The sequence below is a fragment of the Pseudorca crassidens genome, chromosome 14 (assembly GCF_039906515.1).
Source record: "Pseudorca crassidens isolate mPseCra1 chromosome 14, mPseCra1.hap1, whole genome shotgun sequence".
In the NCBI taxonomy this organism is placed as follows: Eukaryota; Metazoa; Chordata; class Mammalia; order Artiodactyla; family Delphinidae; genus Pseudorca; species Pseudorca crassidens.
The window spans coordinates 78142616-78167524 of record NC_090309.1 but is presented as its reverse complement, the minus strand read 5'-3'; the positions used below and the strand labels follow the sequence as shown (position 1 = coordinate 78167524).

General features: G+C 40.3%; 1 long non-coding RNA gene across 7 annotated transcripts in view; it reads right to left on the bottom strand.

Annotated features, from left to right (window-relative positions):
- The window catches only part of LOC137205439 (uncharacterized), a 393223-nt gene that overhangs the window by 47432 nt on the left and 320882 nt on the right, over positions 1–24909 (bottom strand). For 5 of the 7 annotated variants that reach the window (XR_010934141.1, XR_010934139.1, XR_010934140.1 and 2 more), the window contains exon 5: positions 12498–12666. This is a non-coding gene — a long non-coding RNA (uncharacterized lncRNA). Of the gene's footprint in view, positions 1–5983; positions 10144–12497; positions 12667–24909 lie in introns of those variants that run through there. The other 2 variants (XR_010934136.1, XR_010934137.1) reach the window with 1 other exon arrangement.

The window sequence follows — 24909 nt, the reverse complement described above, 5'->3', positions numbered from 1 at the left end:
CAAAATTGGGCTATTAATACGAGAGAATTTGAGGTTGTTAATACCAGGCTTTTTTTTTTTTTTTCTGTGTGTGTGTGTGTGTGTGTGTGTGTCTATGTGTCTATAAGAGTTTGTTTTTTAACGTGTCTTTATTTTCATGTCGCTTTAGTTGTATTAAGTGCACTCTGATTGGGCAGTGAAAGCTGTGTGACTTGGTCGTTGGCCCACGCTCTGACTCCTGGGCACAGGACTGGAGTGTTTACACTGGAGGGGAATGTTCAGACTCTGACCCAACCAGGAGACATTTCGGTTAACATCTGGCTTTGCTTACTTGTCCTAAATATTAAATTATTAATGGACTATTAATATTAGACCGTTTCATTGGTTCATTTTTTTTTCTCCTTAAAATCATATTTAGAGACCACTTCCCTTAGAATAAGGTTTAAAACTCTCTCCTAGTTTCTTTCGGAATTTGGCATCTGTAAAAATCTTCAGGGGACTCAAGCAAAAGAATTACCAAAGTAACAAATACCCAAAACTAACCCATTCTTTTTAAGTTAGTTTGGGAAAAATGAATTTGTTCATTACTCAAAGTGAAGTGGTAAAAAACTTTTTTATTCAAATACTAGCATTACTGCTGATCGTTCATAAGGCCCTGAGAAGCCACCTGCTTTGGTAGCATATGTACCTGAATATACTGCCCAGAAATAAATATTTTACGTTTTTATTCATTTTAGTATCATGAATTATTTTTTGAATGAGGTCTAGACAGTCACAATTGCCTAATTAATTTAGGTGAGATCACCTGTGCTTCAGAGCGAGCCATATATGTATTCATTGATTCAATGCCAGTCTTCTCTTGCCAGAGTAGGTCATGGAAACATCATGCCTAATGATAGAAATGGCCTCAACTGGGAGACCATTTTACTGAATTTACCCAGTTCATCACCACACACATGCTTATAATATTTAAATGGAACAGTTTCAGAAAGTACCTAAGTGCTTTGTATCATGGCATATGTGGTATATATTTCACTACTTGGGTATAAATTCTTAGGAAATGGTCCCCTTAGTTTTGAAGTGCTTTCCGTTTTCCAGAGGAATCCACAGTCTCCCATGGGTTCCACTGGGAATTCAAACTTGAATGGGTCATTTTGTCCCCATATCCGCCGTTCCTCCTGAGTCCTCAGTTTTTTGTTAACGGTACAAAGATACTGCTAACTTCCATATTTCCCAATTTGAAAGTGAATAAATTGTCTCTATTGCCTTGAATCCAAATATACTTTCAATATTCCGCTTTCCTTATTGGCTGGAACAAGTCAGGAGGAATTAATCCCTCACTAGCATTATGAGGTAGGCAATGCATGTGCAGGAACTTTAACATATATTATGATTGTATGTGTACATACAGAGATATACGTGTATGGAATTCTATACTTTAACAATTGCCGTGAATTATAAACACACTCATAAAAGCAAACCAAGATCATTATTAACAAAAAAAAGTAAAAATAATGACTAAGTTGTATTTATTTAGGGCTTTGTGTTTTCACATATTTATTTCTAATCAGTTCTCATGAAATATTTATGATTATTCTCCTTTTTTCTTCCCTTCTGCTTCTCCTTCTTTTCTTACTTTTTCTTCTCCTCTTTCTTCTCATTCTTATTATCTTACAATTTTGCCAAATAATATTTAGAGGTTAAAATTACTTAGGTGGTGAAGAGTGAATTTAGTCCTTGAATCAGGTAGGTCTGATTCACTCAAGCTCTTTTCACCAAAACCCTACCTCTCTGAGGTTTAACCCGTAATGTTTTTGTAGCTATTGTAGGGAAGGCATTCTGGTGGAATTAACCCCTTTGTATGCATACAAACATGTGGGTCCTGTTTATGAAGAGCTATGAGGAAAAAGAAAGTCAGTATCTACTTTTACTATATAAAGACAGATCCTGCAAAAATACTTCATAATACCATACAATCAGGGCAGCTTCTAGGGTGAGGCAAGAAAAGCATCTAGGGCACAAAGTTTAAGGAGGCATGCACTCTTGGGGTGCTACAAGTGCAAGACTCACACCTGAGAGCAAACGCCTCCTTAAAGATTTTCCCCCGGCACCTCACTTGCTCCCTCCTAGTCCTGGCCCTTCCTCTAGTTCCACAGAAATTAAAACCAATCAATGAGTGGTTTATTAAATATTTATTATGTGCTATAGGTTGAGGAAAAACTCAAAAACTTTTCCAATTATATTGCATCAGCTTGTACTGGAAGAAAATGTTATCCAACTGGAAAGATAAGACTTACACATGGGAAACAGTCAAATCAGATATATTGTTGACTCTGTAAAATACCGTGGTCCCGTGTGAGGTCACAGATGTCAGATTCAGGACGGTGGAAAATGGGAGACGTTATTGACCATGCTCTCAAGGATAAGCCCTTGTGCTGTAACTCACATATGGGTGGGTGAGGCAGGACCCTGCTGGGGAGACTATGGGACTCCAAGAAAGGCTGACTGACGTTGGCCGTAGGAAGCCATTTATGTGTTTGAACAGGGGAGCAATGTGCAGAAAGCTCTGTGATGGATTATGCGTCCTTTTGCAGGAGTGGCCAGGGTGATGGATGGACGGTAGGTCCATCCAAAATAAGAATATTGTGTTAAAGTGGTTTAAATTTATTTTCAAGTGATTACTACTACAAAGAGGTTTTGATCTGTTACAGGGAAAGTGGAGTTGGAAGAAAGGAAACAGTAGAGGTTGAAATGTCCAAATCAGCCATCTTATTTATACTATTTTGTCACGTTCCCATTTCTCCTGAAGTTGGTTCCACAATGCACTTAGCCGTTGTTGTTGGCTCTGAACTCCTTATTGTCTGACCCACATGGCTGGCTGCTGGATCGTGGGCTGCCTAATTCACGGAGCAGTTTCTGTGGGTGACTCTGGTATTCCAGACTAGATCACCAAGCCCTTCAAGGTCAGGGCTCAGAGCTCATTCTGGAATGTTCTATCTCTGTAGACTTTAGCAGCAACTGGGTCCATGAAAAACAGTTAATAAGGGTTTCACAGCTGTCTGCTTGGGAGAAAAGACATGGAGAGAAATTGAACTTGATTACCCAATGAGGAAAGGTCTGCGTTTGTTGTACTTTGCAATGTTTGGACTGATCTGAATGAAATTTCCAATGGCTAATTTCATTTCTAATCCTTACATGAGCCAGAAAACTCCACCTGCAAGGGAACCGTTTTTCATTGCCTTTCTTTTGAAAAGGCATTTCCTGTCAACAGAAGCTGCAGTAACAGGCAGGAACTGGTTACTTCTATGACACTGGTGGTTGCTTGGGAAGGAGGCCCAGGACTCAGGCTTCTGCAAAAGTTTTTGGCTTAGGGTCAAACCAGAATGAACAATTCAAGACCCACATGTCTCCTGATAGACAGATATCTGAGCTGGGGGCGCTGAGGCCCAAGACAGTTTACCAAGAAGGTAGAATTATGTAACCCTGTCACTCAACAGGGCTTCTTTCCAGTTCAAGGTATCCTGGGACTAAACAGTACACATAGCAACAGAACAAACTGAATGTGTACCCTCTTTGCATTGCTAAATGGAGCACACTCCCCGTGTCGATGCATAAATCAACAAAAGCGCAATGGAGCGATGCCTCATTTATTTACCAACGCTGGGGAATGGACTATTTATTATAGATAAATATTCCAAATAACTAAAGCCTATGACTTTAAGTGCCAAAACTTTTAAAAATGTTAACCAAGTATGATGAAAATCCTCTGAACATTCCCTACTGTCTTAAAGACTGTACTCAGAATACAGTTCGACCTTAGAAATGTTTGGAGAAAAAAAAATGGAAGAAGGAATGGACAGATGCACCATTAGACCCGATGTTTAATGCTGATGACTAATCAGGGAGAAACAAAGCACTTCTATACTTAGTCTTCTTTGCATTTTGAGAGGAGTCATTGGTGGACTGAAGGGGTAGTTTGGACACTGCTGGGGAGAAACTGCAGCCTTATTGTGGAGGGGACAGCAGCAGGAGAATGCCGGCGCTGCTGAATATATACACACATCACCTCACCTGATTCAGATCAGTTATGTCTCCTAGTAATAAAACAATATGAAACTGAGATGTCTTTAAGGAGATTGTGGAAGTCAAGAGGAGAAGTACCAAAATACTAGAAATAGAGCAAGTGAGCTAAATATCAATCTAAAGTAAAATTCTAGAAAAAGACATTTCTGGGCACGTGGGTAAGGAATGTCATCCTCAAGGTCTCCTTGTCTCTCTGACCTCATGTCTGATATACTTACAAATCCTGTGAGCTTTATGTGCACAATCTATGCACAACTTGACCACTCCCCGCCTCTTATCTGTTCCTTTCGTAGCCCAAGCCAACTGATACGGTAGATGAAATCATTGGCCTCAAGTCATCACTTCTCTCTGTGTACACACTTTCGCCATGGTGTTCTGATGGGCAAAGTCTACTTCCCTGCCCCTTGACTCTGAGCTCCATTGTGTGCCCTCCAAGAAAGGAAGCACGAGCTTGAAATGCGCCTGTCAGTGGGCTTTCTTTCTGGCCTTTGCTGCCACATCAAGAAGAGTTTCTTCAGGCTCATTGGTACACTCTTACCTGAGGTGCAGAACAGCATCATGGAGCAGACCTGAGGGAGATGCCCATCACAGTCAGACCCTGCAGCTTGAACGGGGCCCAGCCCAGCTTGGGTCAGCAACCCCCTAGATGACCTGCGGGTCCTTAAGAACCAACGCTATTGTTTCAAGCCATTGCATTTTTGAATCGTTTATTATACAGCCATAGCTTACTGACTCAAGGGGAGTATTATTGCATTATCCCTCAGCATCTCACCTTCCTTGTCCTGCTCTGCTGCAGACCCTGGTCTCATTGCTCTTGCTCCAGTGTGCCAGGCTTTAGCAGAGACCATCTCCACTGTAATGCTATAATTCAGTTTTTCTAAACTATTGTTAGTGCAGCCAAATTGAAAAAACATAATTAAAAAGTATGGGATATTAACTTATAACAAAGATTAAAAATATCTTAGACACATAAAGGCAATTTTAGTAACTCCTTAGAAGGGACAAACTCATCCTATGAAGGTTTTTGAGGCAGCTTAATAATCTTTAGAAGCAAGGGTTCTGAAGCTGTGTGGCCTGAGGTCAAAACATGGTTCCATCAACTTACTGCTGAGTGACCATGGGCAATTATGTAACTTTTCTTTGCCTCAACTGGATTCTTTGTAAAATGGCCATAAAGATAGCACGTGCTTCATAAGGTTGTTATATGGATTAAATTAATGTGAACAGTAAATGCAAGACCTGGCAGATAGCAGGCACTCGAAGAGCTGTAAGTAGAGTTTTGTTTGTCATTATGACCGCTACTGATGTTGTTACAACAATTATTCCAAACTTGTGTATAGACTTTATACAGTCCTATGCAAAACGCTAGCAGGATTTTTCAAGAAATACTGAAAATTTTATAAAATATCTACTTAAATTCTGAAATCACTGACTACATCATAATCATTGACAAAAAGAGTAGATAATCAAACTATAAAAATTTAAATGAAAATGAGTTAAATAGTTTTCCCTGAAGATTAATAATTGTGTACTTAGGACACAGAATTTACAATAAACGTACAACTAGGAAAAATATTTGCAATCAAATATGACAGATAAATAATTAAATTTCTTTATAAAGAACTCATTCAGCTTATCTTAAAATGTAAAAATATAATTCACAGAAGAAAAAATACAAACGACTGAAAAGTATTTTTAACTGTACCAGTTTTATGAACAAGCAAAGAAATGTAAATTAACAAATAATCCTATTTCCTTTCTTGCAAATCAAAATAATTGTAATAATAATAACAATAATAATAGTGAATAAGAGGAGAAAGATGAGGGGACTCAGTGTAGACAAGGGTGTGATAAGTTAGAGGCACTCGTGTCCTGCTTCTACGAATAGATATTGGAGCAATACTAAATTTTTAACAATGTATAATTTTCATATGTTTATTATTTTATATAATTTTTAAACAATTTAAAAATATTTTTAAATGTCCCCTCTACTAATTTTACTTCTGAGACTCTAAGGGAAGAATCAGAAATGTAGATGACAAGGAATGTACAAAAATAGAAAAGAAAGCATTATTTACAGACATGAAAAGAATATGAATGAGGGATATTGTTAAATAAACTGTGGTTTATTTATATAAATGGATCTCATGCAGCCTTTCAAATGGTATTGAGAGAGTTTTAGAAATACGTTTGTCATATTTTGTTGTAACAATAAGGTGTCATATCATTTAGACAGTACTGTTTTAAGCGTATAAATATTATAGAAAAAAACAACTAAATGTGTTAACCTTAACACCTCTTCTACTGTTACATATATTTAAAATATCTGTTTCTGGAATTTTCTGGCAGTTCAGTGATTAGGACTCCACACTTCCACTTCAGGGGGCACGAGTTCATTGCCTGGTTGGGGAACTAAGATCCCTGCATGCCGTGCGGCATGGCCAAAATAATAAATAAATAAAAATTCTGTTTATGTATTTTTAAATTTTTAACTGTGACCAAAAAACCCATGTAACATGAAATTCATCAGCTTAAGCATTTTTACATGAACAGGTCAAAAATGTTAAGTATATTTACATTGTTGTGTAACAGATCACCAGAACTAATTCATTTTTCAAAACTGAAACGCTATATCCATTTAACAACTCCTCACTTCTCTCTCCGCCCAGCCTCTGATAACCAGCATTCTACTTTCTCTTTGACTATTTTAGATACCTCATTTAAGTGGAATCATACAGTATTTGTCTTTTTGTGACTGACTTATTTCACTTACATAATGTCCTCAAGGTCCATCCATGTTGAGTATGTGACAGGATTTCCTTCGTTTATAAGGTTGAATATTATTGCATTGTACATATAGACCATGTTTTATTTGTCCGTCCATCAAGGGACATTTGGGTTGCTTCCACTTATTGGCCACTGTGAATAATGTTTTCATGAACATGGGTGTTCAAGTGTCTCTTCAAGACTCTGCTTTCAATTCTTTTGGATATATACACCCAGAAGTGGGATTGATGGATCACATGGTAGTTCTATTTTGAATTTTTTTAAGGAATCACGATACTGCTTTCCATACCAGTTGTACCATTTCACAGCCCCACCAACAATGAACAAGGGTTCAAATTTCTCCACATCTTTGCCAGCACTTGTTCTTTTCTCTCATCCTAACAGATGTGAGATGGTATCTCATTGTGGTCTTGATTTGCATTTCTCTAACAACTTTTGATGTTAAGTATCTTTTCATACACTTGTTGGCTCTTTATGTATTTTTGAACATGTCGAAGTGTTTATCATTAACATGTATTACTTTTGTATCAAACAAACAAAACACTATGAACACAATTAGGATCAGTTTTGCCTCCAGTTTTGTGACATTAGCAAGAGCAAAAAAGCTTTCTTTTCCTAGGTCCCCAAATCCCCACTTGTGAAATAAGGAGACTAGACTAGTTAATCCCACATATGACTTCTTTTGTTGTTGTTGTTGTTGTTGTTGTACGCAGGCCTCTCACTGTTGTGGCCTCTCCCGTTGCGGAGCACAGGCTCCGGACGTGCAGGCTCAGCGGCCATGGCTCACGGGCCCAGCCGCTCCGCGGCATGTGGGATCCTCCCGGACCGGGGCACGAACCCGTGTCCCCTGCATCGGCAGGCGGACTCTCAACCACTGCGCCACCAGGGAAGCCCATGACTTCTTTTTAATAAAGGAAATAATCTTTCCTCATTTTCTTCAGTGTTGTGAAAGTAGTTACATTTATAAATCTCCTAAATTTTGAAATGATTCTGAGAACAGGTGAATGGGTAAACTGATGATTTGGTCGTAGTTTTTTCAGAATTTCTTCTTCATTTAACATTTTCAGTGCTCCAGCTCTGTAGAAAGCGTTAGATCAGGGGCCAAGAATACAGAGATAATGCAGTCTGGACCCTGCCTTGTTAAGTTACAAGTCTATTTGGAGAGGCAAGCTTATAAGTAAGTAATTACAATGCAACTTCTGAAGCTGATACAATAATACATGTAAAAATAAGGTTCACTGGTGTTACAAAGCAGACATCTGCTTCTAAGATGCTAAAAACGTGAAGACTCATCTCATAGTGGGAAAAAACTCGTAATAGCTGTCCCCCAGACCTTGGTGTTTACAAAATCCATGGCACTCAATTTAGTGAAAAGAAATGTAATATTTACCCAGCAAAGACAAAGCAGAATTTCCATGAGTATTTAACCATTACATTTTTTTTAAACTAACAAATGGCTAAAATGTTTTCCATTCAATCAAATGGTATTTTAGAAATTGTGGTCTACACAAAGGATGTCTCTTGCTGGGCAGAGTAATATAATACATTCTGTGTGGAGTAGGAAACTTTAATGATATATGCAGTTTTGTTATTAAAACTGAGTTATATATTTTGCTCTGCTCTGGAAAATTGTGACCCAGTATAACATATCTTCACATTGTTTATAACTTGAGGAAAATCAACATTTTGGGTTCCCAGTTCACACAGTAGGAATTACATTTGTTTTGGCCAAATATAATTTATATAACTGCAAGGAACAATAAAACATGAACTCTACAGTGTTTTCTTACCTAAAAATAATATAGACCGTGTAAAATTGAAGAGATTATTATTATAAAGGAAAAGACAGTAACTTAAAAGGCTGAAGCTCATTTTACAACACTCTTTAATGCCTGTGCAAATAGGCAGACACCTGTGTCCTCATTTTCCTTGACCCTAGCCACAGGACTGAGATTCCACATAGTAATAAATAACCTTGCAAATAAAACTTTGAAATATAATTTGCTTGAACAAGCCCAGTTCTTCTATGTTGAAAAGTCATTTTCAAAGTGACTTCTTAAAATGACTCAGTATTCTTTATTCCCATGCCTACAAAGATCTTTTGTATGTGATGAAACATCTGGTCCATCTTGTTAATAAGGCCTCAGGTAGTAAAGGGACTATTCTGAATTTGGAGTTGGGAATTGAATGAATGAATGAAAGAACTGATTAATCAATCATCCAATCAATAATTAGGCATTTATCTTTAAGGTCAACTAGCCTATGCAAAATTGACTCTCCTACTTCAGTACCATAATGTAAAATGTGATCCTATTCTCAAAAATGTGGGAGTGATAAGGGAGAAGAGTGAAACTTCCTTTGAGGGGATATGTGCAAGAGTCATACTGAACACATATTGTAAAACTGCTGAATACAAAATCGATCAGACAACTAGAAAAAATATTGACATTTTGTTGGCAAGTACTGTGTTCAAGGAACTGGTCAGTGGTATCTTATTTAATATGTAAAGTCTAGACTATTCCATGAAGTTGGCAGAATTATCTTACATGTGACGAAACTAGGGTCATAAATTTTAAGTGACATCTTCCAAATCACATAGCCAAGTATGTGGTAGAGTTGACCCTGGACCACAAGTCTTCTGATTCTACATACTGCACTCCTGCCACTACAGCACTTGAGAATCTGCTGAGTGAAGACGATAGGCTAGTACAGTCACAGCATAATCAGATGGCAGATGGGCCTAGCATTCCTACTAGATGACACCTATCTATTCATGCAATTCTTACCTTTCCTCAGGCTCAAAACTTTTTCACTTACAGAGCAGATTTTTCTGCTCTGTGATTTATTTAGATTTCAAATTCTTCAGATTCCCAGTGTAATTTTTGACTTGGTCTTTTAAGTCTTAATGTCTATTTTAAACTGGGATTTGAATTGTATTTAATAGTATTAGGGTTTCTAACTGCATTGATTTTCTTCTGAAGCAATCCATTCTTAATACTTATTTAGAGAGAGAATCCTAAGGAATCGTAAATGGTGCAGACTTGTTTTTCAGGAGCCAACATCAGAGTCCATTTTCCTTTAAAAAAAAAAAAAAAAAAAATTGCAGCCTCTCCAGGCATTGAATCATCTGGCTTGGGGCCAGGCACTAGAGGGTGCTTTAGAAATATTATTTGATGATGAACTCGGATGTTGTCCACTTGCTTTTCAGAAATCATTCCTGTAAATCACGGCTTTGAAAACTTGTCAGCATTTTGCTCTTTCTTTTGTGGATTCCTTCAAAGGGAGAAGGAATGCCTGAAAAGTAAACATTAAACAAACAGCCATAACTGCATCCCAAGGAGTGCGGAATAGAAAAAATTATAGATACTTATAGATACATAAATATTTCTGTGAGATAAAAAGAGAACCCTGTGGATAACTCACAAAGAGCCTACTGGAACTTTATCAGTCGACTGGGCTTTGTCAGCGTAAAGCAGGTTTGTGAGGGGGGCCAGGGCAACATGTGTTTCTCCCTGTTCCATACCCTGCTTTTCTGGAAGCTTGCTGTAAGCATAACACCTCACATTTGTATGAGACTTCTTTTTTTTGGTCACACTTTTACATATATTATCTCTCAAGTGATATTCGCAAAACCTGTATAGTAAGCATTACTATTCCTATTCTCTAGATGAAAAAAAAAACCAAAACTGAGGTTTAATGAGGATAACTATTTCACTCAGATCTATAAGGTTAAGTGGCAGAGTCAGATTTTAATTATAAGACTTTTTCCTAGTATATAGGGCAGCAACCCCATTCTTCGTTTTTTATACAGTTAACATAACCATATTTCTTCCCTTCTTCCTTCAGACTTTGTCACCATATGTATCTTTCCTTGTTAATGTCTTAAAATAAAATCCATAAACACCAAAAACCAGAGGGCATGAAATATAAAATAAGGAAACACACACCTCCTTTGCTGTTGGAAAAAGAAAAAGCATAACCTGGTAGGGGAGCTAAAAATGTCCTGTAGAGACGACAGTATGAAGCGCCACGAAGCAGAGCCGTGAGTAAGGCGTGGTGTGTGGAAGAACCTTTCCAATTAAGGAAGAACTCTAATTGGAAAGATAAGGAAGGGTTTCTTAGGAGAACAATGCCTTTCTTTAGGTCTTGAAAGACAGCAAGATTCCAAAAGAGCACCCTAAGCTTTGGAAGTAGTAAAGACAAAGTCGGCAAAGCTCAGGGCATTTGCAGAAAACAATATTCAGCTTATTGGAGGATCACTTCCTGAGAAGAGGCTGGCAAACAAGGTTTTAACCAGGTCTAGAGCAGCTCTGTCCGAGATCAGGGAAATGTTTTCTTTACTTTTTTTTTCTTTAAAGTCTTTATTGAATTTGTTACAATACTGTTTCTGTTTTATGTTTTGTCTTTTTGGCTGTAAGGCATGGGGGAGCTCAGCTCCCCGACCAGGGATTGAACCCGCACCTCCTGAACCGGAAGGCGAAGTCTTAACCACTGGACCTCCAAGGAAGTCCCAGGGAAATGTTTCCTAATAGGCACTGTCCGAAGCAGTAGCCATGGGCCACATGTGGCTACTGAGCGCTTGAAAAGTGGTTGGTGTGACTAAGAAACTGAAAACTTTGTTTAATTTACTTTTATTTTTAATATAAAATCACATGTGACTAGAGCCCACCATTTTAGACAGAGCGATTCTAGGGGCCTTGGATGATTGATAGACTGAGGCAATCACAGAATTCTACGGTTACCCGGGGGGAAACAGATACTTGCTGACTGAGGAGAGAAATGAACTGAGAGACTTGGGAGAGGCTGGGATAAGAAAAATAAGGGCTGGAAGAATGGCAAGTTGGGATAAAAGGAGACATCCGGTTATAATCGCTGAGTCTGTGAACCACGGGATTCAAAATGCAAGTGCTTGCACTCATTTGTGTACGAAAAGTTTGTTCTTCACCAAATTTATGAACTCCTCCAATGTCAGAATGATGTCCATTCTTTCACCTCTCAATATCTAGTAGCCAGCCCCATGTCTTCCACAAAATATGTTGTGCATATGACTATTCTGACAAATTCAACCACAGTTGTGCATTTGTATGTTACAGTTAAATTAAAATGTCCATTATCTAAACCGGACGGAACTAATGAGTGGAGATAGTTAATTTTCAGTCATTTAAACACAACATATATAACCAGGTAAGTCTTAAAAAAATGTATTGGCGCGTGTGTGTGTGTGTTAGTTTCACCCAAATCTTTCTCTCTCTCTAAAGTACTTGGAAGTTAAAAACTCCAATGTGGTTTATCAGACACATTATCTGTATTCTTTTAAACCCAGGAGAAATAATATTCTTGTTTCAGCTTTATCAGATTCTTAAATTATGGATAAGGTGTTCTGTAAACTAGCTAGTGCCCACTCCTCATTCTAAGGCTGAAAGGATTATTAAAACCAAAACAGAAAACTGGGTTCCCCCAGACTCTAAGGAATTGATCTCCCAAGATTTAAGATCACGGTATCAAAACCACCAGTAAACACTGGTACTGAACTCAGTAAATGGTTTTCCTGCAATACTTTGCAGAAAAGAATAAAGCCCCGGCAGTAACAGCAGTGCGACACCTTATCCCCACTCCCACGAGCTGAGCTGCTAATTATTTTTTTTTACCTGCAGATGGACTCATCATCTGGATTCCTTCTCAGATAAGTCTTAAACATCTTTGTACTGGTGAATTCTCACGTGTGGATGTCTTGGGGATGAATGGGCACCAAGCAGCCTTCCATGAACTGTGTTACAGGCCAACGTTTACCAGATGACCTGGCCTCTCTTCTTTTACCTAAGGATGTGAGAAAAATATGCAGGATTTAGGAAAGAAGGATTGGGACGTCAGTTAGTTTTTCCTTAACATTTATTCAGATTGTACCTTGGCTAACCACACCTAATGCAGATGGAGTGGGTTTATCCATTTCTCCAAGCAAAAGCTATGTGTGTTCTAACTCCCCAAAGGTCTTACTTTGGAGATATTTTTTGCAATTCATCAATAACCTCCGTGGCTCTTGCCAAAATCATCCCCTCTCCCCGTTTTTTAGACCTGAAGGGAAAGTGAAGATAAGCTCAACAGCCACTGGCGTATCTTGGAGATGGAACTCTAGAGATCTGTACTCCTATGTCTTCTTTGCTCACAACAGTGAAAATCTTCAAATTTCTAGAGATACTGTTTTCTAACATCTTAGTCTCATCCAAATTGTATAACATTTCTTTGAAATAATGGCAGCAGGACTTTGAAGGGGTTTTAGTTCTGAATCCTCAGTTATGATTTTATTGTTTGAGTTTCCTCACCAAAAAAAATAAATAAAAGCCATGATGTGGAATTGTATCTTTTTCTATGTATTACCTGAATTCAGGCAACTGACTATATAAACCTAAGGAAAACAGTGAAGTTATCAATAGCAATGTTAGTCAATGCTGAAATTGTTCCTCCAGTCACAGAATCCTGAGATCTTAAAACTGAAAACTGTAAAGAAGCCACTTTAAATCATTCTTACAAATGACTGTACTATTGCAAGTATTAAATGCCTGGGAGCAGAGATGGGAAGAATGCTCGTTCATGTTCTGCTCTTCTTTTTTTCTTTCTTTCCAAATGTCCAAGTAGCCAAGTCTCTGGTATGTATCAGAGGAACAGGCAATTTTCAGAGTGAAGTCAGCTGAAAAGTATGTAGATGGCAGTGTAAATGTTAGGAGAGTTCGGAGGAAAGTATGCCAACTATGTGCTCTTTTTTGCTACAGTAAGTATAGAACCATCTCTTCAATGCCATGGGCAAGATCCTTGCCAAGTGGAATACCCTATTTATAACCCTATCAAGAAGAGGAAATAGTGCCAGGAACAAGATAAAACTATTAGCTGTATTAACAAAAATACTTAAAAGCATGTTTGTATTTGAAAATAAATGTTAGTGGTTCAGCAAAAAAATATAAGTAGTTGTAGATCTGGGTGTTGAAACCTGTTGCAAGACCATTAATTAGTCATCATCTTATCTTCACTGCCATTATCTCTGCCAACTTGCCTGTTTGAAGTCATAAAATGGAGCTCATAAATGGACTCTTTGGGAGATATGGGGAAATAAACAATTCCCCCTATTCGGTAAATAGTTAAGAAATCTCCCTGGGCTCACATGTTTTTTTCCCTCTTGTTGGCACTGTTGATTCAGTGCCCATCTGGGACGTCCTCCCAATCTGACTTGAAGCTGCCAATCTTTCCAATGCCAAGTATGTAGGCTGCAATCCCAGAAGTGGGAAAAATAGACCAAGTCCAAGGGCGTGCCATCGAGTGTGCAGACTCTGGTCACAAGGGTGTCACACCGGGAGGGGCCTGGCAACTAGCCTGCGCCGGCCAGCATCAAGACACGGGCCAGGAGCTGCCACCCCATGTCCTTCCCTCCTCCCCATTACCCTGGGGAGCAGCGTGTTGAATAAGCAAGTGGCTGAGGGAATGGCTGGATTGGTGCCACGGTCAGCTTCTTCGGCCTTCCTATTGTATCAGTGAAACTTGGTATATGCCATACTGTCCTCCTCTATAAGGCAAGCATCAAGATACAGTTTCCTTTTCCTTCCTTTGTTCCTTCACTTTCTCTTCTCCACCTACTCATCTAACCTGGTAGAGTGCAAAGGCCATAGGATATGGGATCAGACAAAATCAGGGTTATATCTAGCTCTTTTACTAGCTCTGTGTCTCTGAAGGTAAAACAACAAAAAACATTTAGCTCATCTAAGCCTCAACTTATTTTCCACTAATGGTGCCTACCTTGCTGGTTTGCTGTGAGGTTTAGCAGAGGTGATGTAAGAGCCTAGCACCGGTTCTGGAACATGATAGGCAATAAATATTAACTTGCCATAGCTAGAGGCACTACATTAGACTACGGCTATGCCAATTGATTAATGATTTATTCATCTTGTTATTTACTAATCTAATTCATTTATCATTAGATAGTGATACAGAATACTACCCTACGTGTCTACTTATTAAAATAATTATTAACCCTCTATCAAGTTATATGATAATTTTATAAACAATTATATATACTTATTTAAGATATAATTGCCGGACTTCCCTGGTGGCGCAGCAGTTAAGTATCTGCCTGCCAATACAGGGGACACGGGTTCGAGACCTGGTCCGGGAAGATCCCACATGCCGCAGGGAAACTAAACCTGTGCGCGACAACTACTGAGCCTGCACTCTAGGGCCCATGCTCCGCAACAAGAGAAGCCACTGCAATGAGAAGCCCTCACACCGCAACGAAGAGCAGCCCCCGCGCGCTGCAACTAGAGAAAGCCCGCGCAGAGAGACAAGGACCCAACGCAGCCAAAAAAAAAGATATAATTGCCACACTTATATATTATTATATTTTATATTATATATTATAATATATAATACATTATATATTATGTATTATTATATGAGTCTGTATCATGTATATGCCCTATATCATTACATGATATATAAATTTATATAAACATTACATATATCACACATATTGTGTATTATGTTTTATAGATCATTACATTATTATTATGGTTCATATTATATGAGTGTATCATTTATATGCCCTGTATCGTGTTTTATATATATTTATACATATTAATTATGTTTATATTAATTGTATATATTTATGTCATTTTATCATTTCATTAAATAATATAAGAATGATACAATAATTATATTAGTATATTATACATAGTATAATGTGTATTATGTTGTAATATAGATAATTTGATTATATGATTATTAACATTTAAAAATCAAATTTTAATAATATTCTGTTTATGCTATTACATAAGCATAAATGTAAACATACATACACGCATGTAATTATTTAATCATCCCTAGTGTACTTGGGCCACAGCTCTCATGGTTAAGAACCGCCACAAGGAGAGGTAGTAAAATACCAGGGAAAGACCATGTGTCTCAGACTAAAAAAAGCTTAAATCCAGTTCATAGGAGGTGTGCGAATCTGGGCATGCCAGTTAACCTCCCTGAGTCCCTATTTCCTTACTCTATTAGAAAGAAGGGGGCGGGAAACGTGCAGACTTAAATCGAAATAATATATGAACAGTGAACAACACAACTACCAGCACATAAGTAATCAATAAATGAAGGATATCATTATTCATATTATTGTTCAAGTTAATAATTATCATTGTTTTCAATGTAAGTCTTGGAAATACACTCAAGAAGCAGCCCTTCACCTATGGGGACTTCTTCTTGCAGAGCTGGCTACTGCGATGTCTGTTTTGCTGGGGCCTCATTTGGAGAGCAGGGCCAGTTATCCTCACTTTCTAGTCGTTGGAGAATATTCAAACTGATATCCCTTGTGGGATAAGATCTTGGGGACAAATATTTCTTCTATTTCAAGGTTTCTTAAATTTCACATGTGATTTAAAAAGCAAATAAGCCCCTTAATTGCTTCGTTAAGCTAGTCAACACTAATTAAGAAAAGTCAGGAGGAAAAATATTAGAAACTGCTGTGCTTGATTTTTAGCCTTCTCTCCTTCTTCCAGAATATGTCTTGCTCTGCTGAGGAAGGGGAGTTGATGATTTTCCATGATAGGACCCACTCTGACCTCCTCAGTTCTGAGTTTGAAATTAAGCTCTAGTCTTTTGGGCTTCAACTCTGTTTATTACTGGTGAAACATGATTTCCCAACGCCATGAAAAAATGCCTAAAATGCCTTGCAAAGTAGCGCAGGGGGTAATCTGAACCATTTTGTTGAGCTAGACTTCAACAAGCTTGAAACATCAGTTTCTTCTCCTTCAGCACAGTCCAGGAGCTTAAGAACAGGGGCGCAGGGGTCACAGGAGGGGGCTTAGAGTGGGAGATGATTTGCATGTGAATGTGTGAGTGTGTGCACATGTGTCCTCACACGTGTGCATTCGCAAGCACTGTGCACCTTTGTGCACATATGTGGTGGGGATGGGTGGGAAGGAGATTTACTTGTCTGCAAGACAACTAGAACCTGAATTCTGCCTTTTGCTCTTGTTCAAACTTTGGGAGAGTTATTCCTCGTAGCTCTGCTGAAGTTTATGAGAAAAGTAAGTTTTTGTTGTAGCTTTTCCTAGAGCTAACTAGGCCATCTCCCTGGTTACATCAGCTCCCTTGGAATCTCTCAGATCCAGAGAGAACAATAAAGTAAATCCGGCAACCTGCCTTAACTCTCCTTTATGGTAGTGAATAGCTTCTATGTATTGAGCACTTCCTGTGTACCAGACTCGGTTTAGGTATGTTATAACCATGGCCATAATTCTCTCAGTAACTCCTTGAGGTACATCTGTTATTCCCATTTAATTGATGAAGCTACCAGGGGTAAGAGAAATAAAGAAAAGGGCTCATGGCCTCAGAGTTGGTAGGTGGCTGAGCAGGAATTAGAGCCCCAAGCTGCCTACTGCAAAACCAATGTGATTTACTCCTTACCCAGTCATTCGAAAGGCTCTATTATCGTGATCCTCTTGAGTTAAACCAGCAATTCTTCTGGTCCCAAATGAGAAGAATCAGAGTCCCTCCTTACTCTGAAAATGCTACTTAGAACAGTGCCTCTGCTCAGCGTATGAACAACCCCTACAGCTCCAAAGCTGGCTTTCCCCAAAGCCTTCAGGACCTCGGTGCATGTGGAACCCTTCAGCAGAATTTGGGCTGCTTATGGGAATCTTCTAGAAGAGCAGAAAGTGTGAAGGACTCAGGGATTAGAAGCAGAAAGCATTTTGCCCACCTTCTCACTTGTATGAAGGAGATCAAGCCTGAATTATTTAGGGTTGTAGGTGATTTCCCCCAGATGCAGCAGCTCTCATGGACAGGCTCTCTCATTGGACTGTGAATGAATGGGAAGGCTGAGAACCTCACCTTGATCATAACAAACTCAACAAGAAACCCAAAACTGTCTCAATCAGCTGTTTTCAGCCATTGAAAGCATTCTAGGACACTGTTGCATGGGCCCGCTGTAGGAACAAAAGCAGGGTGTGTCTTGAGTGAAGATATAATGTGGAGGCCCTCAATGGATGTGGTCCGGAGTCCGGTTCATAGGTTTCAAAGGGGTTCCATTAACTCAGTACTGACTAGTTCAGTGATATCAAGAGGATCCACTTTGCTTGGCAAGGCATGGCAGCTGGCCTCTGTCTGTGACTGGCACAGTTCTGGGGGTTGAAAGGCCTACCATTCAATAGACTCCTAGATACTTAAGATCTACTGCAGTTCCCTTGGGGCCCGGGACTTGTAGGCAAGGATAGATTCCAGGTTCCATGCATGGTGGGTCTGAGCCAGCTGACAGTTCCCTTGCCTTGGACTGAGAAGGACAAAGTCTGAAGGGTGTGGGGGGTTTGGGGGGGGCAGGAAGGGCATAGCCTGTAGCTCTGATGCTTCAGACACGTGGACATTCTCTTTAGAAAACAAATTACCTCTGGCCAGGGACTGCATGTAGATAAACTAAGGCACAAAGTGTGCACAATTCAGAAGACTACATTTGTGCAAATACTGACTTTAATTAAAACAAGCATCTAAAGGGACAAACAAACCTTACATATTTCCTTTCATTTCTCAGTGTTCTGAAGACCCACGGCAACTGATTATAAGCCTAAAAAGTTTTATCAGGTTAGTTAGCAAATATTTCCCATAAAGAATATGAGTTAGCATCAGAAGATTCTTTCTCAAGAAGATCTTTAATGAGAGTAAAATGAGGTCTTAATAATAACAAACAGTTTCTGGTGTTTCTGTGTGGCCACTATTGCTATAACCCTTTGCAAATCAAGGGCCAGAAATCAAGTTCAAGCAGAAAGAATGTGTGATGAATTCTGCGGGGGGAGGAGCGGACCTAAGAAAATAGGTGTGAGAGGCTGTCCGAGAGCCCTGGTCGTCATTCAGAAGGTGATCTCTGCTACAGCATCTATCAGTCAGGCAAAGAATCCAGGCTCTGTATATGTAACACAGGATACACCCAGATAAATGGGCTGAATTCTTCACAGAGCTGTGATCCTGGGGGTGCCCTGGACACTGAACAAAGTAGGGGTTCATGACTATGAAATATGTAAGGGTAGATCTCTGTCCTCTGAACAAGACCGGGGGGAGTAGAGATATCAGCAGGGTCACCTGGGGAGCACCAAGCGTCAGCCCTCTTTGTGGCCTAAGTGATTAGAAGCTAATGAGAGTGTCTGGCCATCAAACCCAGTCAATGCATCTCAACGAGGATGTGTGATATTCTAAGCTCCACTGGCCGGAAGACAGAAGTGGTTCAAGGCTCCTGATAACCTTTGTCATGAGCAGGACTGCTTTGGGTCCTGGGTACTCTTAGGCCCCCTAGAGGTTCAGAGGATTGAGCCCTAATGATCTGAAGAGGGGAGCCAACTAGAAGGTGAAAGACTTCCTACACCAGTGCCCTGGAAAGTCAGCAATCCCAGATCCTTTCATCGGAGGCTCTCCCGAAAGGAGAATGACCCCATTCTGCAAGCAGAAGGTGAGCATCACACGGGCCTGTGAAGAAGCTAGAGTGAAAAGAACCAACGTAAGGACATGGGCCAATGGAGTGAGAGGGTCAAATCTCAGCTCTAATGCACTCATGGGCAGGCAAGACTGATGGGCCCCTCGTCAGAAAGGGTCTAGACCGGCCATGGATTTTGACCTTCCAAGTCCACAAAGGCTTCCACACACTACAGGGAAGCATGTCCCTGCAGTTGCCCCCAGAGACAGCCTCAGAAGACGCCTCCCTTCCCACACAAAGTCCTGGAAAAGCCACGGTGGTTCTCTTCTTGTGTTTCAGTCTGCTCCAACTACTTCACTCTCCCCACTGACTCAACTCGGTGGCCGTTCCTCCACACTCCAGGCCTTTACCCAGAGCCTTCTCTGCCTGAAATGCCCTCTTTCCTCTGTAGTCATTCTACTCCTCTTGGGGCTTTGAACTAAAGCCCACCTTCCTCCCTATCAGCCTTACTTTAGTTTACATTGACTTTTGCTGGCTCTAATATCTGAATTATGTATTAAGTCATCATTATTTAGTAGGTTTTCCTAGAAAGCCCATGGAAAAAGGTCAGATTCACAAACGATAGATTAAAGCGTAGGAAGAGCCCCTGCAGAGCACCTTAGCCCCACCATTTCCCTGTTCAGGTGAGCAGGCAGAGGTCCAGAAGGGAGAAGTGACTTTCTCCAGGTCACAGGAGAATCAACAGCAGGGCAAAGAAAAATTCCTGTCCCCTGACTCTCAACCCAGGACGTCTTCCATGACTTTCTCCTGCCTCAGCAATTCAACTGGAGAGCCAGACTCAGCACATTTATAATTTATATTTCACGTTTTCAGAGAATGTATAAGGGATGGGTCAGAGCTCTCTCCTGATGTTCCAGTAGCTATGAGTTTTGTGAAGGTCCCTGCTTTTGCAGCTCTGGCTGAATCATGAGGTTCTTGAATAAGCAGGAAGAAGCCAGGCCTGGGTGAGGCCACCTCTAGGTACTGCCCCCCTCCCAGGAGGGAAGAGAAGGAGATCCATTACATTAGGCTTGAGGTTTCCCCCTATGTTCCCTTTACGGCCTCCTCCTCCACCTCCCGTCAAGTTCTGGGATATGAATGTGCTCAGGGGTAGGGAAGGCTGTAATCCCCAGGGGCCTTGCACTATAAACTTCATTTCCTCCCTTTATTGCAGTTAACTGCCCATGAACTCTATTAATATTTTGCAAATTGAGATCCCTAAACACATGTTAGAGTTAATTTTAACTTCATGCTAACTAGGAGGTGGTCAAATTTTCACAACAAATTCCAAGGATATTTTGATAAGCCTTGGAGAAAAGCATTTAAAGGTGGCTATGGGGTGTTTTGTTGTTTTTTTTCTGAATCCACACATTTCCTTGCAACTCCTGTTTTTAAGGAGCAGGCAGGAGGAAACTGTTTTAGACGAGGCGGAGCCAAAATACTAAGTGCCTCAGTTGTGATGCAAGAGTGGCAGAAGGAAGCATCCCCCCCCAGGCTCAGAGAGGCAGAGAACCCCCTTTTTCTGAACATGCCATAGTAGGTCTTATTCCCCTTAGTCAACAAATGCGTGCTTGCTTTTGCACATGGGATCATTTTTCCTTAGAAACACTTTACCATTCCATAAACACAACTCGTACGGTAAATGCTTTGGGTTTTATAAGCTTAGTGGGAAAAATAGATTTTTCTCCTCTCCAGTTAGGCCAAATGCTTGTTCATGGAATAGCATCACAAGTATAACTTCTAAAAACGATCAGTCAGGATGAAGAAATGCTTCCTTCCTCCCTTCCTTCCTTCCTTCCCTTTCTTCCTTCCCTCCTTCCTTCCCTTCTTAACTGCTTTCCACTCTACAAGTATTTTCTGAGTACCTACATGTGCCAGGAATTGCTCTAGCCTTTGCAGATACGGTGGTAAATATATCCCTGGAAAACACTAACCACATGATTCCAAATTTAATCATTTAATTCTCCTTCTAAGTATGCAGCCATTGAGGTGGACACTCTTCCCCAAGATCACCAATCTATTCAAGGTATTCATCTCAACAGAAAGATTTGAGAAAATGTTCAGCTACAGAAAAAATTTTTAAAAACACCCCTTCTATTAATCAGTGGGTCAAATCACTTTTCTTAAAGGGTTTTTGTTTCCCCAAATGATTCCGTTTTCTCTCAACCGTGATCTTGCGTTGAGGTTCACCTAAATCTTGGTTACTTTAAAAGAGGAGATGGTGTGGTGTAGTGACAGCATTTTTCCCCCACAACTAATTCTGAGACAGATGAGGGGAGCAGGGCTATTCCAGAGAAGAATGTCCAGCTTCCTCTGCTTCCTGCCCTTAGAGTAGCCAAGGTCACCCCTGGGCCGACAGGGGAGAGACCCTTCTTGTCCGTATGTAGCCCACTGAGCTCACTGTCCAACCTCTCCTCCTCTCACTCCTATTTTCCCCCAATGTCTGATTCCAGTACAGCAGGTAGCATCCTTAACATGTACTGCCAACTTCCCTTGATACCTTCAATAAGTATTTAGGGTATTTAGTCATTTAGTAAGTATTTAGTCATAAATAATAAGTATTTAGTATTTAGTCATAAATAATAAGTAGTCATTTAGGGAGGAGGGCATCTCCAGAGGCAAAAGGAAATATTATTTGTGAAGGACCAGTGACCAGTGAGATAATTAATAAACAGGACAAAACTGTAGTTACATTTGACGGAGCAGCAGTGAACATGCCACAGATTTTATTCATCAAATTTCATTTTGCCAAGATGAAAGCGTGGGAGGTATTCTGGATTAAAGAATGGAATCAATTAAAGGTTCTCAAACTTTTTGGTGTCAGAACCCCTTTACACTCTTAGAACTATAGAGAAACTCAGAACTTTATGTACAGATTATATCTTTCAGTATTTAGCATATTAGAGCCTAAACTAAGGACAATTTTTAAATATTTATTAGTTCCTTTTAAAATAACAGGAATGAACTCATTACATTTTGATATAAATAACAATTTTATGGAAGTATAATTTTTTAAAAAGCATATATGTGGAAGCTAAAAAAATGGGTACAAATGAACTTATCTACAAAACAAATAGAGTCACAGATGCAGAAAACAAACTTATGGTTACCAGGGGCTAAGAGGGGGAGAGGGATAAATTGGGAGATTGGGACTGACATATACACACTACTAAGTATAAAATAGATAACTAATAAGGACCTACTGTCAAGCACAGGGAACTCTACTCAATACTCTGTAATGGCCTATATGGGAAAATAATCTAAAAAAGAGTGGATATAGGTATATGTATAACTGATTCACTTTGCTGTACACCTGAAACTAACACAGCATGGTAAAGCAACTCTACTCCTATTCAAATTTTTAAAAAAACTAGAAAAAAAACTAACAGAAAAAAAAACAATTAAAAGTTAATAAAAAATAAAAAGCAGTTAGAAAAAATAAATTCATTTAATGTTTGGTTTAACGGAAGAAGGCTGATTCTCATGTCTGCTTCTGCATTCAATCTATTGTAATATCACACATCATGTAGCCTCTGGAAAACTCTACTGTACATTCATGAAAGACCATGCATCACTTAACCTATCTGTGCCTCAGTTTCTTCACTGTTAAAATGGATATAATAATAGTAACTACATATCTGAGAGAAGAATTCAATGAGTTTGTCACGTAAGGTGCTTGGAACAACACCTGGCACATGGTAGTAAGAACGTTATTCTCATCAACACCATGGTTACTAGCATTTACTCTGCTGAGCCACTCCCTGAATGAGGCAGGACTTGTGGGGTCACCCTCCAAGTCTAGATGGAAGAACACTCAACACCTGCAGGCACTGCGCCTGAAGGGAAGCCACATTCCTCTCCCCCTGTTTTCTGTGATCTCCCACTGAGACAGAGCACTTGGGGCCTTTCATTTGTAAACGCTGGCCTAGGTTTGGACAAGTGGTCCTGGGGTTACTCAGACTCAAGGCTGTCAGACCGATCCACGTGGGATTAAGCAATACAGGCATAGCCATTGAGTGCCTTGCACGATCATCAAGGTATTGGGTCGGAGAGAAACTCAAGGATCATTTTGTGCTACTCGCCTCCAGCTGTAGGAACTTTCCGTGCTCCGTCTCGGTGTTTATGCTCCGGCCTCAGCGTGGGTACTTTCAGGGATTAGAAGTTTACCTAGCTGAGATGTTCTCTTAACTGAGAGCATACCAGGGGTTTACAGACCTTAGTCTTGCCTCTCTGGAGCTTCTCCAGAGCCTTTTCTTCTCTAAATCTCCTTATCCAATTTCCTTATCCAGTCCATTCCCTCAGTGACAGGGTTTACTACTATTTCTATTTCTAGTTTACTATTTCTGTTTCTTCTGCAGGAAAGAATAAGGGTGAGAGGCAGGGGCTTTGGCGATAGACTCAGACTTGAATATGAACTGTGCAACTTTAACCAAGTTACTTCACTACTCTGAGCCTTGGTTCCCTCAGCTTAATAATAAAGATAAAGGGAATATTATCTCACAGGTTTAACTGAAGACTGTGTGAGATAATGCACATAAAGGGCCTGGCAGGAAGCTCAGCCTGGCAAGGATGGGGTTGACCTAAGGCTGGTACCTAGAAACAGAGACAGAAATGGGGATTAGATTCCTTTCAGGAGAAAAGGAATGAGGTGAATGGGATCTGACAAGAGAGGAGCTGAGCCAGTCTGTGGTCTTCAGCCTGAGCCCACAGTGGGCTCTGGAGCGTGATTCCTACCTTAACAGTGGAGCTTGATGCTTTCACAATTCTGCATCGGGGAGTCACTGACTGAGGTAGGACAAGTGGAGGAAAGGGGATGGGGTAGGGGAGAGGGGGGCTGGGGGAGGTGCATAACATCCTTGATGATGCGGTTCTCAGTCAATAGAACATAATTCTCTAGAGAAGGGAGAAGCTGCGAGAAACGGGACAGGCCCAGTAAAGAGGCTGCTGGGGGCACTAACAGCATCTGTAACCTGCACACTGCGTCCTGCTGAGACGCCCAGGCTTCTCACAAGGTCAGTTCATCCAGGCACAGCTTCTCCGAGATTCTGGTTGATCACAACTCCTGGGGAGACGCGCCAGAGAGGTTTTGTGGGACTCACCCCAGGTCTGACATTGCAGTTGGTCCTAAAAGTATGAGACTCATCATCTCCTGGTCCTGCATGCTTCCAGACCCATCTCCCCTTCTCTTGGTTGGCATCTCACTAGATGGCTTGCTTTGTGTGTTAACCCACCTCTGAGGGTCTGAGTCCCGGGTCACCACACCTTTAAGCCTGTACGTTTAGTAAGTGCTGGGCAGAGCAGAAGAGGTGAGTGGATGACCTGAGGCCACACACACTCTGCTTCTTCGCTGGGAAACAGCAGCCCTTCCTCCTTTACGATCAGAGTTAATTACAGCTGCTGGTGCAGCAACTCCTTTCTTTGCCTGACGGTCTGGTGGTGCAGTGGGCCCCAAGTGACCTGGGACCTGTCGTAGCTTTAAGTTATTACAAGTCCTATGTTTCCTGATGGAAACAGCACCCGGAATCTAAAGTTTCAGGGACTAGAAGCCTATATTCCCCAGGTAGTTCACTGGCAATCAGAGT